Below are 14,788 nucleotides of genomic sequence, written 5' to 3' on the forward strand. Positions count from 1 at the left end.
ACTGTGTACTCATTTCCCCTTTTAATTCTCAGAATTTCCCGTCAGAGGAAGAAGGTGAGGGCACCAAATCCAGAGAGCGGGTTGTCTGTCCTTCCCCTTGAAATGGTTTCTGCTTTCGGTATCATTTCACATTGATGTCATCTTTGGATTTGGTGCCACCCCCACCATCTGTTCACTGCTGTACTAACATCAAATTAGTAGAACGTCTTTCACAAATGTAACTTTGTCTTTTCATATACTAACATCACACATGTTTGGCCTGATTGTTCTATATACAATATATACAGCAGCTATTCTCAGCTAGGGTTGCTCCAGAGGTTGCCTGGACTTTCTTGAGCTGTGGTTGGTTGACCTCCCATCTGATAGTGTTTACATAGTTTTGGGTCCAGTGCCACTTCATACGGCCATCAGCATGACGCCAACGATTTTTAAGGCGGTCTGTAAATGTGGCATTCTGACCACCAGTGTAGGAAGGACTTTCTTTCCACTGACCACCAGTGTAGGAAGGACTTTCTTTCCACTGACCACCAGTGTAGGAAGGACATTCTTTCCAATGATCATATATGTAAGGAGTCACCCTTCCCACTGACTCCTATGAAAATTATTTCAAGGGTTCCCCTGGTGTAAAAGGGTCGATAAAGATTGATATAGGATGTCGGTATATAAAAAGGCCAGACCAGGTAGCTGATCGGTGTCGGAAACCATGAACCAGACCGAGACAGAAGTACAGTAAAATCACACTTGCTTATTAATAAAAATAAAAAGGTAAATAGAGTAAGCATAGTCAAAGCATAGCCAGAGTTCAGTAACCGGATTGGGTAGTCAGCCAAGCCAGAGTCCAGTAACCAGGTCAAAAGTCAGGGATACAAGTAGAGGGACAGCAAGCAGGATAAGGAGCCAGAAGGGATGTCAGCAAAGCCTTTCTTTAAACAGGATTCCAGGAGATGGTTTCTTGTGATGTGACCAAGGCGAAGGCAGGAATGAAAAGACCTGCAGATCTTTAAGTAGGCCGGACTGACGAGCACATCCACAACAGCTGGTAAATTGTGGAGAGAGATGAGAGCTGCCAATTATCTGACAGCTGAGCGGCCAGCTCAGAGAAGGAGGGGCTGACCAGCCCTGACAATCAGGCCCCAGACTACACTATATATATCTATATCTATATCTATACATATACACAGCCTGTACCTGCAAACATTATACCTGCTGTCATAATATGACTCATTCACAGAGACTAGACTTGGGGTGTTTCCTATCGCTATCCCATGGCTGAAGGGTGGTGAATAGGGATGAGCCAAACACCCCCCGGTTTGGTTCGCACCAGAACTTGCAAACGGATCGATAGTTTGTGCAAACTTTCAAACCCCGTTAGTCTATGGGATTTTCTTAATGGTATGAGCAGGGACCCCTTGGCGCGAAGCCGTACCTATCCGGAGTGAATGGCCAGAGTATGCCTATCAGACCCAGATTGGCCAAAATGGTGCGGCAATGTTGAATTAATTGAGCTGCAGAAAGGGGAGCACAAGGGAAAGGCAACAGAGGACTATCCCTGGGTTTATCAGCTGTAGCACTGACCAGCTGGTCTAACACTGAAACCGGGCACCATACCTTCCCGGTCTTGAAATACCTAATGTCCATGCTGCCTCCTGTTTTCCTGCGTCTTGCATGCATGTAAATGCAAACAGAAATAGCCGGTGTGCCCAGGGCTGCTGTTAGAAATCATGGGGCCCCATACAGCCTACCTGACAGGGCCCCCCTCATGCCCTGCTAATCATTAGTGGTCGAGACATTCGGTACATGTATACTTTTATCCATGTATATGTGTGGCTGTGGGTAATGCCTCCAGTTATGATTGGCAGTGTACAGGGAGATGCTAACTGTTAAGTCTTGATTACTTTTGTGTTTTGGGTGGGGGGGAGGCAGTAAAAATATGCAGCTGAGCCACATTTTTACCATCCCTTAACCACTCCCCCCTTATGCAGCAAAGACACTACTTCTGTAGTACACCTGCAGTGTGTTTTACACAACATCCCGTCACTACCGCAGCACTATGGCAGTAGTGTCTTTGCAGCATAAAGGGGGAGTGGTTGGAAGATGGTAAAACTGTGGCTGAGCTGCACATTTTTACTGCCCCCCCCCCCCCCCCAAACACAAACGTAAACAAGACCCAACAGCATCTCGCTGTGCTCATGTGATTATCATCATTGTGATGATGATCACACGGTACAGACATTGTACGCCTCTCTGTATGTTTCTTTCTGTACCTTTCAGAAAACGTGAGCCTGTCTGTGCATCGGGATCCCTATGCTGCCTGCGCTCTCAACCACTTCTCTCTCATCTCCCGCCGCTCAGATACAGCCAGTCCTCTGCCCTCCTCGCTTAGTAAGGGAGGAAAGGAGAATCACTCCGCCAGATATCGGCTGTCATCAGCCGCGGCCAGCAGGAACTTTAAAAAAGTGCGGCGCTGGCTTTAGACGCCTGCACCTGAAATTGAAAAAAATAGTCCCTCTCTGCTAATAACTCCTGGGCCCCTCTGCTGTACTGAGGGGGCCCAGGTAAAATAGATTTATGTTACAGCAAGCCTAGGAGCATTATCAATACTTTCACCCGGGCAAAGTGCTTTTACCAAAGCTGAAGAATAAAGTTGTCTGGGCCCCCCCTGCTGGCCAGGCCCGGTACAGTAGGGCTGGCTGTACTGCCCTATCAGCGGCCCTGGGTGTGCCTAACCAACTGATTGGCCAAAAGTATGCGAGACCTTGTACCAGACTGCGTGAATTCCCCTGGCCTCAGAGAACCGTAAAAGGCCAGATATATTTCGCTGCCTTAAGCACCAAGCTGGTTAACCACCCTAAAGGAGATCTCGTGAGAATATCAGACATGTCCCGAAAAATGTGACCCATGATGGGAAGTCTACTGAGCATGGCAGGGGGGCTACATTTCTGAATCCCTTTGAGGATGGCCCTAATCGGGGGAGCGGAAAAAATAGAGGGTCTATTAGGGTCTTCCAAACACATGAAATGTTGAATGTCAGCCAGATACGTTCTCATAGTACTATGGCCCAGTTTGAGTTCAGAGTGACAAAAAGCAGTAAAAGCTAGTAGGTACTGGATATTATAACTCTCAAGGCTAGGAAATCTTGTTCGGAAGGCCTGAAAGACCCTCCAAGCCATGGCATACGCCTTCCTGGTATTCAATGAAAAGACTTATTGATCAAATCTGCCATGTCAACCCAATGAGAATCTAATCCATCACCAATTGCTGGAACTGAGGAGAAGGCATGGTGCAGGCATCTGCATCCGGGACCTGGTGAAAAAATAATGGGAGGTTAAATCAGGACAAAGCGTCGGCTGCTATGTTATCTATGCCATTGACAAACCTACAATGGATGTGAAAGTTGAAATGGAGGGACAACCAAATGAGTCTATGTACAAAACTCATGATCAGCAAGGATCTGGATCTGCCACTATTGATGATCTCAGAGGTCGCTTGATTATCAGTAGAGAAACTACCGTCTGTCCTGTCCATAGATACCCCCACACCTGAGCTTCTGCTACTATGGGATACATTTTCGAACAAAGCCGATGTCTCTGTGAACCGAGGAATTGCCAAAACCTCATCTGACCAAGACCTTGCCAGCCAGTGTGGGCCAAAAATGGCTGCATAGCCTGCCTGAGTCTGTGGAAATTTGGGGGGAGGAACTAGACTCAGCCATGATAAATATAGCGATCCCATTCCAATGCTGGAGGAACTTATCCCACATCTGAAGGTCAGAAATCGCAGAAGGATCCAGGAGCCCACGAGAATCAGTGCTGGGGGCTGAAGGCAACAATGATAACAATCTAGAAATGAAATCCCTCCCCTGGTGAATGATCCCCATGGCAAAATTTAACATGCCCAGAAGCGATTGTAGTTCAACCCCTATAACAGACTCGGGAGACCATAAACGCATGAATGCGATCTCTGATTCTCACGAGCTTGTCTGTGGGAAGACTTGGATTGCGTATCTAGCGTAATACCCAGGAACCTTCGTCTTGTAACTGGTGCCTCCATCTTTTTCACTGCAAGCGAAATGTTGAGTGCCAAAAAAAGTGAAATGAGCTTCAGAAGGTCGGAGGGGACTCAATCACAACCTTCAATGAGGAGAAAATCATCTAAATAGTGGATCACCTTCTGACAATCCCCCCCCGAATGTGAGGATCCAGCTAAGAGTCTGAGCAAAAGAGTTGAACAACCAAGGGCTGCTTTTGGTCAGGAAAACCATCAGAGCTTTTTTACAACAATAATTCCAATGGTGCGTACGCGGCTTAATAGGAAAGTATTGTGGAGGGGCAGGAGACCAAAACATTCAATGAAAGGGTCAGAATCTGCCGTCTATGGTTACTGGGGACATACGGCAGGAAAGGTAAGGAATGTAAACTAGTAAAGTTCCACCTCATAAACACAGAAAGCAAATGGAAAAACTGACATCATGACAGTCGAGCATAAAGTCAAGATAATTTCAGCAAATAGAGCACAATCGGCAATAGGTATACAAATGTTGTAGTGTACTTTACCCAGATAAAAGGGTAGATGCTCTGCAGATGATAGACATTACCATAATCTGCCGTGCTCGCTTATCTGTTATCTGCAGGGATGAAGGTAACCATAGTGTCCAATGGACTGGATATCAGTACAGCTGAGCGAGAGATCCCCTCATTCTCCTACCATTTCCTATTGAGCTTGTTGCTTCATATGCTGTATCAGGAGTCCCATCACCCAGGATGAATGGAGAGTAACTCCGTAACCACTTCAGAGATGGTAGGCTTACGGATAGCTACTGGATGTGGTGAGCCAAAGTGCCGTTGTCCTGCACCGACATGCCTGTTGGTTGTCAGGTCACCTTGAGGCGAGGTGACAGATGCACACCGTAGGGATCAGGAGTGCACCGAAAGATTGTGGACCCTACGGCTGACTGCTGCAGGCGGGAGACAGATCCCACTTGGGTTAGAGCGTAAAATTCCCTGGGGCGCGGAGTCTAAGAACCAGCAGGTGTTCACCAGAGCCTCGAGTGGTGAGGATGGACTTGGCTGCAACTGGCTCCAGGTCGCGACCCCCAGGGTCCCCCAGCTCACACCCACAGTAGGTAACAGGAGGATAGGGATGGGGAGGGGCAAAGACAAGGTCAGGGCCACAAGCAGACAGGAATAGTCAGGGACACGCCAAAAGGTCAGGATCACAGACAAACAGGGATAGTCGAAGACACGCCAAAGTCGGTAACGGAACAACAGAAGAGCACACAGCAGGTAACAGGAAGCTAAACACACAAAGGTTGATCAGCAGCATTGGCCTGCAGTGCACAGGTTAATATAGAGCTCCCTGATAGGAGCTAAGGTGGAGTCATGCCAGAGGATGGAGTACAAAAGCAGTCAGGTGAGGGTCGGCTGGTCTCTAGAGATGAACACATGGGAACAGGTAAGCAGACAAACTCTATTGCATAACCATGACATTGGTGCCGGACACGACCAATGCATGGATCAGAATTGTAGTATGTCTGCAAGGAATGCATGTATAGTTCTTGTTTGTGAATTTCCCCGCGTCTCCTCCCTGGACGTACTGTATGTCGGCATGTCTCAAAGTTATATTATTTGCATATTTTTTAAATATATGTTTAGAAATGTTTAAAAAAAAAACAGATATTTGTCTTTAATTTTTCAGCATGCCATTCTGTGTAGTTAAATGATGTCATGCTACCTGGAAGAAAGAAAACCCAACAATTATTACGCATGCATTTCCAAAAAATATAAATCGAATCAAACTATGGATCTCCCAAGTGCCTTTTACAATTTCCGGATGTTGAAGTGGCAGCACAAAAAACTATGGAAGGAAAAAGAAAAGATGCATATCGCCAGGGCCGTCTTTAATATTGATTGGACCCTGGGCAAAATGTTCTGGGGGCCCAGCCATTGCAATTTCCCTCTCTACCTTCTCTGAAACATACAATAAATAGCAGCTAGACTTAAAATCAGTTTACTGTATCAGATTAGGCAGCAATTGTGATTGGTTGCCAGCAGTTTCCATTACTGCTTAATGACTGGTTGCTAGAGGTTACAGCACACATTACGGCTCACTGATTAGTTGCTAGAGGTTACAGAAAATGATTTCTGCTTGTTAATTGGTTGCTAGAGATTACTGTACAATAATACGGCTCACTGATTTGTTGCTAGAGATTACAGGACATCATCTCCTCACTGCAGGGGAGCATTGTAAGGGCTTACCTAGATTGGAGTCCATGTTGCAGAGATGTAGGCTCACCCTTGCAAATAAACACAGCCCACAGTAACAAACAGATAAGCTACCTGGGCTGTGAATCTGTGCACGGGGGCTTGACAGGAATTTGCCAAAGGATTGTCCAGGTAAAGCCGTAGTCAGGGATTCCAGAAGACAGAATAAACGATATACAAGCCAGGGTCGGTAGCCGGGGTCAGTCTTGGAACTCAGGAACTCAGGAACTCAGGAACTCAGGAACTCAGGAACTCAGGAACTCAGGAACTCAGGAACTCAGGAACCTTTGGCAACAAGAGACAATGAACTGACAAAGCCCTCAGAGTGAGGCAGTGTTTTATACCCTAGCTGATTAGGTAACCTGCCACAGCTGATCCAAGAGTGAAAGGTACAAACAGAATTGCCCACAGTACTAATGCAAAACTAGACATGGCTGGAAAGCAGGCAGAATAGAACTGAGGTGTGGCTCAGAGGTAAGGTAACGGGAACAACTACTGGCAGTCATGAGTTCAATACCACCCAGAGCCACTTGAGGCGTGACTACACCTGGCTGTCCAAAATACACGGTAGGGACCGTGACAGTTCCCTCCCCTTAGGAATGCCCTCAGAGCATGGAACATCCTATTTCTTTTGGGCTTTCTTAGTTTTAGAAGTTCCAGTTGGGTAGACTTTCGTCGCTCGCAAGGCTCTTTCGAAAGTCTTCAGGTCCTGCTTACGGACTATGGTGCCATTTGAGGCATACGTACAGTCAGGAGATAGCGGGGTCACCGGCACAGGAACTTCAAGCGGGGTCACCGGCACAGGAACTTCAAGCGGGGTCACCGGCACAGGAACTTCAAGCGGGGTCACCGGCACAGGAACTTCAAGCGGGGTCACCGGCACTTCAACAGGAGAAACAGGCACCGACACTTCGAGCTGGATAGCAGGCAGAGATTCAGGGACAGCAGGAAGGATCCCAGAAGTACCCACTTGGAGAACCTTAGACCGAGGTGGGCGAATTGGACAGAGAGATATAAGATGCCCTCTCCTCCCACAGTAAAAACAAAGACCACAGTCTCTCCTCCGCTCTCTTTCACCTTGGGATAGCTTGAGCCGGATGGCCCCTATCTCCATGGGTTCTACGTCTCCCAGGGAAGGTGTGCGTGTGACCTTAGGAGCGTCTAGGCTTTGTGGGGTAAGGACTTCAGCTTCATGACTTGGAACATACTGTGATGGCATGGAGTCGTATCTGTACCGGGTACTTCTGTCCTTGGATTCCCGCAGGCCACGTGAGCAAAGAGTAGACTTGGGAACTCTGGTCTTAGAAACACGAATGTAAGAATCCAGAGCAAACATGAATGCCTCCCAGCTATCCAAGACTGGACTCCTTTCCTGTAAAAGCTGATGAGCCCATGTTTTGCATTGTCCAGTGAGCAGGTTGATGGAAGCACGAATCTTAATAAAGTCAGTGGCATAGGTCCTAGGCTTAAGGGCAAACAACAGCTCACAATCCATCTTAAAACAAAAGAAGGATGCACGATTACCATCAAACTTCTCAGGCATCAAAACAAACGGTTCTGGACATGCAGGTTCCAGGGTTGGGTGTACTGTGCCTCTAAACAAACGGACTTCTTGCTGCAGCTCAGCAATGGTCTGGCCCAAGCTGGAGATTTGTAGAGCAAGGGAGGTGAGCATCCTGTACATCTCTGCGGACTCCCTGTTGGTCAGTTCATTATGTAAGGGCTTACCTAGATTGGAGTCCATGTTGCAGAGATGTAGGCTCACCCTTGCAAATAAACACAGCCCACAGTAACAAACAGATAAGCTACCTGGGCTGTGAATCTGTGCACGGGGGCTTGACAGGAATTTGCCAAAGGATTGTCCAGGTAAAGCCGTAGTCAGGGATTCCAGAAGACAGAATAAACGATATACAAGCCAGGGTCGGTAGCCGGGGTCAGTCTTGGAACTCAGGAACTCAGGAACTCAGGAACTCAGGAACTCAGGAACTCAGGAACTCAGGAACTCAGGAACTCAGGAACTCAGGAACTCAGGAACTCAGGAACTCAGGAACTCAGGAACCTTTGGCAACAAGAGACAATGAACTGACAAAGCCCTCAGAGTGAGGCAGTGTTTTATACCCTAGCTGATTAGGTAACCTGCCACAGCTGATCCAAGAGTGAAAGGTACAAACAGAATTGCCCACAGTACTAATGCAAAACTAGACATGGCTGGAAAGCAGGCAGAATAGAACTGAGGTGTGGCTCAGAGGTAAGGTAACGGGAACAACTACTGGCAGTCATGAGTTCAATACCACCCAGAGCCACTTGAGGCGTGACTACACCTGGCTGTCCAAAATACACGGTAGGGACCGTGACAAGCATGATATACATATGAATGCTGCCTTCTATTTACATATCAATGCTGCCGGTGTTCTGGCAGATAGTGTCCTGCCATCATATAGCGTCCGCCCCAGTACAGGACAGAAGAAGCTTCGGAAAATCTCGGAAGCTGAACGGCACCTGCGCTGTGAGTGGAGGTGGTAGCCCCACCATCCAAGTGGACATAGGGTTGTGAAAATTAGACGACCCCTTGCGGAGCGATCTTTGCTTGGCCTCGCTGCACTCGGCTCTTTTATATTCCTACTCTATGTCCACTTGGATGGTGGGGATAGGACCTGGACTCACGGCGCAGGCGCCGTTCATCCTCGGCAATTTTTGGAATCTGTGTTGCTGTGTACTGCGCAGTACACAGCGGACACTATCGGATGGGGGACCTTATATGATAGGTCACTGACTGCAGCTATTTACTCAGTAATGCTGCTGCTATTTACATATGAATGCTGGTTATTTACATGTAAACACAGGATCTGCAGGTGAGTCATCTGTACACAACAATAACGCATAGCTGGGCATCATTAGTACGAGCACTTCACACTGAGATATCGGGACACAGCACAGGACTAAAACTTCAAGGGACAATGGAATTTAAACAGGGATAGTTGGCAAGTATGAGGCAGCAGCTTTGGGCCCCACAACAATGACAGGGCCCAGGGCAGCTGCCCCTTTTGCCCTGCCTTAATTACGGCCCTGCATATTGCATCTGCTCAGCCCACTTCTCTCCAGATTCCTATAACCAATATGGATGGTGAATATTGTTGAAGCCTGATACCATCCCTACAATTTTTTCCTAGCATTTCTACGAGTGCTACACTAATCAATACATTTCCTGCCACTAGATATGACCTGCACCAAACAATTGTGTCTAAAGGCAATGTCATAATGAGCTGGTATGGATTGCATACCAGCACATTATGTGAAACTTGCCTGAAAACGAAGACTTCCGGCGGTGTACTGTCAACGCTCAAGGTGCTTCCATCTTAACCCAGTCTTGTATCCGATCACGGACTTCTGCCGTGTGAGTGGCCAGAGTGATGCCATCACTCCCGCGTGAGGAGACAACATATTGCCTCTTAACCTCCTGTCAAATGCCCTATAAAAACCGATCAACCATGGATTGCTTTGCAGAAGGCAAGACTTGTGTGAATGAGTTCTTAGAGCCATCTACAAAGGCCGCGGCTTAGTGCAGAACTATGCAGGCATCATCAAGAGCTCAGTCAATGAGGAACTACTAGTAAGGTCAGGAGGAACCCCATGGAAAGGCTGTTGTTGCATATTCTTTTATGAGTTGGGGGGGGGGGGGTGTTAGATATATACATAAAAAGACATGAAAACTTTTTTTATTTTTTATTATTATTACTATAAATGTAGGTCAATATGTGTAAACATTCATAAACTAATTTGAATATTCTTTTAAATCAAACAACAGTTTTAAGCATATACAAGCATTGATAATTGAAGAATATGGAGTACAGCATTATACATGCAAAGTCATATCTGCTGGAGGAGGATCTCTTGCAAAAGCAATGTAGGTGCCATGTGGATCAGGAAAAGGGGCGACACATTTCTCTTACTACACGGGCTGGAACAGGTACCCTTGCCTTTGGCTCAAGAAATCCATATGTGTATGATCTGTAGGCCGCTTTACGCAGATATCTGCAGATATATACAAGAAAATATATTATAACTTCAACTGAAATAAAATTACATAATAAACAAAAACAACCATTTAAATTGTCAATATATTATCTGATGACTGCATGTGTTTATAAAAAAAAAAATGGTTTGCTTGTTTATAATGGAAGTCTATTACATGCAACTTGTTTCCTTTTCTTAAGAGTATCTACCTGACTGTTCATTATATGGTGACATATTATTTAACCACTTAAAGCGGAGCTCCACCCTAAAGTGGACCTTCCGCTCATTGGAACCCTCCCCCCCCTCCGGCGCTACAATTGGCACCTTTCACGGGGGAGGGGGGTGCAGGTACGTGTACAGTACAAGTATCTGCACCCACTTCCGGCGTAGATTCTGCAGAAGCTACGCCCCCTTTCCGCAGATATCTACGCCCCTTTCCACACTTTTTTTTGGAAAAAAATTCACTTTTTTGAATAAAAAAATAAGACAACAGTAAAATTAGCCCAATTTTTTTTTTATATTGTGAAAGATAATGTTACGCCGAGTAAATTGATACTCCACATGTCACGCTTCAAAATTGCGCCCGCTCGTGGAATGGCGTCAAACTTTTAGCCTCAAAAATCTCCATAAGCGACATTTAAAAAATTCTACAGGTTGCATTTTTTGCTAGGGCTAGAATTATTGCTCTCGCTCTACCGATCGCGGCGATACCTCACATGTGTGGTTTGATGTAAAAATATTGCTTGAAATGAATAAATATTTCAAAGTCTTAAATATATATGGTGAGATCGATTGATAATTGTGAGACGAATTTCCTTAATTAGTTCTGAGTCAGCGTAATTCAAAAATGTGTATTTATTTGTACACATTTAAATAGAAAAGAATACTTACAAAAATAATACAATAATAATCATTTGTATCTTTAAAAATTGTCTTATGAAAGATTTAAGGTTATGCCATGTGGCTAAAATGGTGGAATAACCCTTTGTATGGTAGAAAGTTCTGTGTGTAAGATATGTCTTTCTGAGGTCTTCCCTCTAGCTGGCGAAATGTTCAAGAGGAAGCCTGCTCCCAATGTTTCTACTATATCAACAGGCTCTAATCTCCCGCCCGAAAGATAACTCCTCCTTTACAAAAGTGTGGGCTAATGAATGGTTACTTATAGCAAGTCACCATATGTTAACACTTAAAACACAATTCTACCTTCTGATGAAATGGCAGGAAATGGGGGTGAGGGAGGATTTCAGACTCTAAGAAAAATATCTTCTCCATTACATAGGAAAGACCTTCTAAAAACATATATATAATGAACTGGAGAATTTAACATAAACAACATTTATCAAAATCCTGACAGGTTTTAAATGTTTACTTTTCCAACTATGCAAGTCATAACATAGAAATTAATTGATTCAGAGTTCTCTTTCACACAATATGGAAAACTTATATTCTGAATAAAGTATAATAAAGCCAATTAAAATTTAGATATTAAGAATATAACATTCCCCTCTGAAATATGAATACTAATCATATTTTTCAGATTAAAAATTCATTCATCAACATTCATGTCACATTCAAACAAACTTTGATTCAATAACTCCAAATGTTTTGTCATGTACAATTGAATTCGTACCTTCAAAACCCATTTTCCTTTTTAATTTACTTTGTAACAAATCATCTCCTTTCTTAATATCACTTCTAATTCGATAATATAATTTTTTCATTCTAAACATCAAACATAACTGGAATATAAGAAATAACATGATAATAATAAAAATAATTACAATAGGATGTGATAAAATATTTCCTGCTGCTGAAGTTATCGAATTTTTTCCCCACATGGAAACACTATTACTACATTTTTTCCACCAATTACTTCCTGGAAATTCTGACCATTGATGTGATATTTCTTGCAAATTACCTTGTTCATGTTTAAACAATACTTCTGCATTCTGCAATTCCTTAGCTAAAGCTATTAATAAACCTTGATCCCTTTGAATTATATTTGCCCATTTTTCCCATGGAAATTCATCTATTTGGGAAATATTATACTGTGTAGGAAGAGCGCTAATATTTTTCATAAACATATTTGTTAAATTTGTTCTCAACCCATTAATACTTATTGCAACAATGTCTCCTTCTATACAATACAACCCTTGATTTAGGTTTTCTGTATTTGTACAAGAAGAGAAAAAAAGTTTTAACCCTTTCTGTATCTGACATAATCTCAAAACAAACCTTCTTTTTATCTACACGAGTAATTAATTCAGAACTAATTTCATTTTCAATTCTTGCTGAACATAATGTGTGATTATGATAACAAGAATGAAATATACTTTTATCTTGATTAGGTAAACATATAATTTTAGACTGGAATTGTAAACATGATGACAAATCTAATTGTTCTAATTCAGAATTTTCATTGTTAAATACAAAATCTGTATACTGTAATTTATAGTATAATAATTGTGTATTACTGACAGGTAATCCCAAAACAGTAATTGGAACCAAAATTTGTTCTTTTCCGGCTATTGGAATCATAGAAGAACTATAACATATGCTCTGCTTGCATCCTATCCATTTATTTACCCATAAATCTGTATGATTTATAGCATATAAATATTCTTTGGGTAAATACTGTAAAATGCCAAGAGGAGTTATTCCACTCTGAAATGCTTGCGCAATTATTTTAAAATTAGTGGAATATTCCGTTTGAATCTCTAAGCATGCTCTGGCTATATGAGAATGTTGTTCACTTCTCATCAAATCAAGAGTAATATTTTGAAGATGTAAAATAGATGGACCCATTATATTAGCAGTTTTAATTACCATATTTTCTAAAATCTGATTTAAATGTCTTTGTATTTTAATACCATTACTTCCCACTAAACCAGCGGTTTCTAGATCAGACTTTAAAGTATTAATATCCATACTATTAGTTATACTCCCGATTGTGCCAATCCCTCCTAAAATACCTTCAACAATACCACGCTTATTTCTGTTATGATTTCTATTATTAATTCCAAACCATCTCTCAATACCCAATTCCATATTAACCAGATGTCCTTGACATTGTGGAAACCTTGTAGAAATGTTCCATTCTGAAACATTAAAGTTCCACAAAATAATGACAAATTTTCCTTCTCTCAAAAGAGTTCTGGATTGGAAATGGTTAATCTGAAAAGGGCTTGCAGAGAAACTTTTCTTATTAACACTTGGAGTTTTCCTTGGAGACATAACAATAACACTTGCCTTTGCACATTTCACCGGATAATTTTCTATTGATATGCAACATTCATATATCTCATTTGTTGATAAACAAATGTATCATTGATCCAATTCACACTACCAAAAATTCCTTTATGAATTATGATAGTAGAACTATAAAGAAAACTACCCCAAAACTCATCATTCCTTTTCCAAGTTAACAATGAATTTTGAGGTAAAGATATTTTTGTATCACATATCAAATGCAAATTATCTTTATCTTCCATAATTTTCAAAGATTGTGGGAAAATATTAATTTCTGGAACAATCTTATCAACTATAAAGATATCAATTTTGACCCTTATTTGAGTAAATTTCCTTGTTACTTTAAAATCCCATGTTCTTACAACGTCTCCTTTTTCATCTCCAATGATGTTTAAATATTTTGGATTTAATATCTTTACAAAACTTTGAAAAAGATAATAAAATTGATCAAAGGAATAAAGTATTTTCCCAGATCTTGTCATAATATTAGTAACATCTCCAGACCAAATTGTTGACTCATTACCTTTTAAATATATAGACCAGAAACTCCTCAACAATATGTTACATTCAAAAGTTCCGGTTTTGTTATTTAGTCTATAAGATCCCTGCATTTTAACAAACTTTGTTTTGGATTCTATTTTAACTTTGATTTCAATATTATTGCTGTGAATGAAATACAATTGTAAACAACAATGATATCCTTGTCCAATACATAAAAATCCATACAAATCTTCTTCTGTATTAATATCAACATCTCTAAAATTATGATTTTTATCATATGCACTAATATCAATAACTCTATCATTTTTGTCCTTTGTAATGATCTCAATGTTCTTATTTTTCAGTTCATCTGCATTGATATCAATGTCTACATCTCTCTTATTTCTGAATAACATATGATCTTTGTTGTGTAATTCTTCATTCCTGTTAGTCTTTGCATAACTTGAGCAGTTCTTGATATATCTTATCACAAATAAAATTGTCACTAGGGAAAAGATGCATCCTGTAATGATGATACACTTTCTCTCTTTAAGGCCGGGTTCACACCGCTGCGATGCGGGAACGCCGCAAATCCGCGGCGTTTTCCCGCATCGCATTACTCCCGCCGGCAGTTCACACTGCCCTATGCGGACGGCTGGGAGTGTCAATGTTATGTTAATGACACCCCCAGATCCGTCGGCATATCGCAGTGCGATCTGCCGACTCGCACAGGAATCGGATCGCATGGTGTGAACCCCCATGCGATCCGATTCTGTTGCGGACCC

Source organism: Lithobates pipiens, unplaced genomic scaffold, assembly GCF_037356315.1.
Source record: "Lithobates pipiens isolate NorthernLeopardFrog02 unplaced genomic scaffold, aLitPip1_a1.2 Scaffold_19, whole genome shotgun sequence".
NCBI classification, from domain to species: domain Eukaryota; kingdom Metazoa; phylum Chordata; class Amphibia; order Anura; family Ranidae; genus Lithobates; species Lithobates pipiens.